We start from the raw sequence: 3,445 nt of genomic DNA on the forward strand, positions 1-3,445 counted from the left end.
TCCAGTACTACCACCAGGGAGTCCACACTGTGATGTACAACTCCGCTGAAAGACGCCAACGGGGCAACCTGAAGACATGGAGTCAAGAGGACAAACACTGGCCTAGCATAAAAGCGTTTCCTGTAGCCCAGTTTGAACATCACTTTTTTGTTGCCATTGTTTTCGTCTGCCTTTAAATCAGTAGCTCCTAGATGCCAGGGGCTATACTCTTGATACGTCATGCTAAGTTGCTTCAGTCATGTCCGACTCTGCAACCCCATGGACTGTAGCCCACCAGGCTCCTCTGTCCATGGGATTTTTCCAGGCAAGAATACTGGAATGGGTTACTATTCCCTTCTCCAAGGGATCTTCCCAACCCAAGGATAGAACCTGGGTCTCCCACATTGCAGGCAGATTCTTTACCATCTGAACCACCAGGGAAGCCCAGAGTATTTTATGATATTACATTTTCATTCATGTATGATATTACATTTTTAATTCAACCAGTAGATCTACTTGGTAAATGAATCAATGAGGCCATTGGAAAAAAGTATATAAAACAGCAAGTATATTATCATTAAAAAAAAGAACAATGATGAGCTCCTGATATAACAAGGATAAAATACGTAAAAATAGAAATAAGAGACTTCCCTGGCAATCCAGTGGTTAGGACTCTGTGCTTCCACTGCAGAGGGCACAGGTTCTATCCTGGTGAGGGAACTAAGACCCCACATACTTCAGCTAGCAACTAAAGCTCCTACAGGCTGCAGCCAAGACCCAGTACAGCCAAATAAAAATATTTTCAATGCAGTGAGTTCTTTAAATTTTATGGGAACTTTTTGTTGATTTGTTGTTTCCTCAAAGAAATATCATGAAGTATAGTTGCATCTAGGAAAATCTTCTTGAGAATTCTAACTAGAAATATAAACAAACAAAAAAAAAAACTAAAGGAATTTTATATCTCTTCTAGAATATATGCACACACTCAATTTTGATGACTAGTAGGCAACTGTAAAATATTCTCAAATGAAAGAAAATCTTAGCCTGATACATATTCCAGCCTAAGTTTTAAAAAAATAGCATTCTGTAAGGGAGTTAATTACATTGAGTATCTGAAGGCTTCCCAATGAGTCAATAACATCTTCCAATAGAATCCAAGCCATTAGAATCTCTATATAGCGAAAACACACTTTAACTCTGTGGGCCTTCCCCTCATGTTGCAGGGGGGTTGGAGGATAGACAGGGTCTAGAACCTGGAGCTGTGCCTTTCAAGTGTGAAGGTGAGCTCATAGCTCTCATCAGTAGAACAGAAGGTTTGAGAGGTTTCAAACAAATAATCATCTCTGCTTATCTATCCATTCTCTCTTGAAGGGGGTGTCTCTGTTTAAAAAAAAAAAAAAAAATTCTCTGTCTCTATGCCAGCCCTTCAAGATGCTGAAGGGAAAGAAGGCCAAGGGGAAGAAGGTGGCCCTGGCTCCCGCTGTGGTGAAGAAACAGGAGGCCAAGAAGGTGGTCAACCCCTTTTTTGAGAAAAGACCCAAGAATTTTGGCATTGGACAGGTTATCCAACTCAAAAAGGTCCTCACCTGCTTCGTCAAATGGCCCCGCTACATCCAGCTGCAGCAGCCAAGGGCTATTCTCTATAAGCGGCTGAAAGTGCCTCCTGCAGTTAACCAACTCACCCAGGCCTTGGACCGACAAACAGCTACTCAACTACTTAAGCTGACCCACAAGTACAGTCCAGAGACGAAGCAAGAGACAAAGCAGAGGTTGCTGGCCCAAGAGGAGAAGAAAACTGCCAGCAAACTGCCCACCAAGAGGCCACCTGTCCTTCGAGCAGGGGTCAACACTGTCACCACCTTGGTGGAGAACAAGAATGCTCAGCTGGTGGTAATTGCTCATGACATGGTCCTCCTGTGCTGAAAGATGGGGGTTCCCTACTGCATCATCAAGGGGAAGGCCCGGCTGGGGCACCTGATCCACAGGAAGACCTGCACCACTGTGGCCTTCACACAAGTCAACTCGGAGGACAAGAGTGCCCTGGCTAAGCTGGTGGAAGCCATCAAGACCAATTACAACGACAGATACGATGAGATCCACCGTCAGTGGGGAGGCAATGTCTTGGAGCCAAAGTCAGTGGCTCTCATCACCAAGCTGGAAGAGGCGAAGGCCAAAGAGCTGGCCACCAAACTGGGCTGAGTATGCACCATTGAGCTTTCTGTACATAAAAGTAACAAAAAATTCTTTTAAAAAAAAATTCTCAAAACCCCTGCCTAAGCTTCTCTTGTTCAGCAATACAGCTTTGCTAACGAGCTTAAATTAGGATACAGATGGATGATGTGGAAGGACAAAGGGAATACCATGTGCAAAGACACAGGGGTGTAAGAGTGGGTTTCTTCAGGCAAAAGCAAATCAGTCAAAAGAACTGGCACAAAGGGTATGATCACTGAAAAGGGAGACAAGGGACAGATTATGAAAAATTCTTGCATGAGTGCTAAGGAAGTATATACTTTATACTTCAGACTAGTATTTCTCACATATAAATAGCATAAAAGGAGAAATATTTTCACAGATCCTGTCTTGACTTAAATTCTCTTTAAATATCATGGCAGACACAGTTTATAATTCCCGTATATTTGTTCTCGCCATCTTGCTGTTAGTTAATAGAATTCTTCAAATTTTACCTCGAGCCTACATTCCCCAGCCTCCCTTGCAACTGAGGGATCAAATGACCACATTCTGGCCAGTGAGAAGTACCTGGAAAGAATGTCTACACCTTCCGGATCATGTTCTCATAAGGAAGCTACTTGCCCCTTTACTTCCTCTCTACTCCTTCCCACAGGCTGGAAATCCAGAGAAATGGTGACAAACCAGCTTCAGCCATGTGAATGAAGGCAATACTCCTGGACCTAACTGCTCACATGTGCTCTGTGTGACCAGCAACGTCAGCATCACCTGGGAGTTTGTGGAAGTGCAGAATCAGCCCGAACCAGACCTACTGAGGTTGATTCTATAGTTAAATAAGATCTCCAGGGAATTCCCTGATGGTTCAATGATTAGGACTCTGTGCTCTGACTGCCAAGGGCCCAGGTTCAATCTCTGGTTAGGGAACTAAGAAACTTCAAGCCAAGCGGTGCAGTGAAAAAAAAAAAAATATATATATATATATATATATATATATCCCCAAGTGATTCATATTTACACTAAATTTTGAGAAGCACCAATCTAGGAGAAGGCAAGGGGAGCAAACTAGTAGGAAAACGGGTCTCCAGATGACGATGCTACAGTACTGAACAACTGACTAGCTCAGATGTTTATGAGAGAGTGGACTTTCTACATTTGCTTAAGCCACCTTTTTTTCTTAATCTCTGATCCTATATACAAACTATATTAATATATACAAATGTAAAACATGGCATAAATACCCATCCATATTTTTTTAATACCGATGTCTTTATGTATCCCT

General features: G+C 42.6%; 1 pseudogene; it reads left to right on the top strand.

Annotated features, from left to right (window-relative positions):
- The first annotated feature begins 381 nt into the window (after positions 1-381).
- Positions 382-2,897, top strand: LOC113879768 (annotated as a pseudogene).
- The last annotated feature ends 548 nt before the right edge of the window (positions 2,898-3,445 follow it).

This window comes from Bos indicus x Bos taurus, chromosome 21 (assembly GCF_003369695.1).
Source record: "Bos indicus x Bos taurus breed Angus x Brahman F1 hybrid chromosome 21, Bos_hybrid_MaternalHap_v2.0, whole genome shotgun sequence".
In the NCBI taxonomy this organism is placed as follows: domain Eukaryota; kingdom Metazoa; phylum Chordata; class Mammalia; order Artiodactyla; family Bovidae; genus Bos; species Bos indicus x Bos taurus.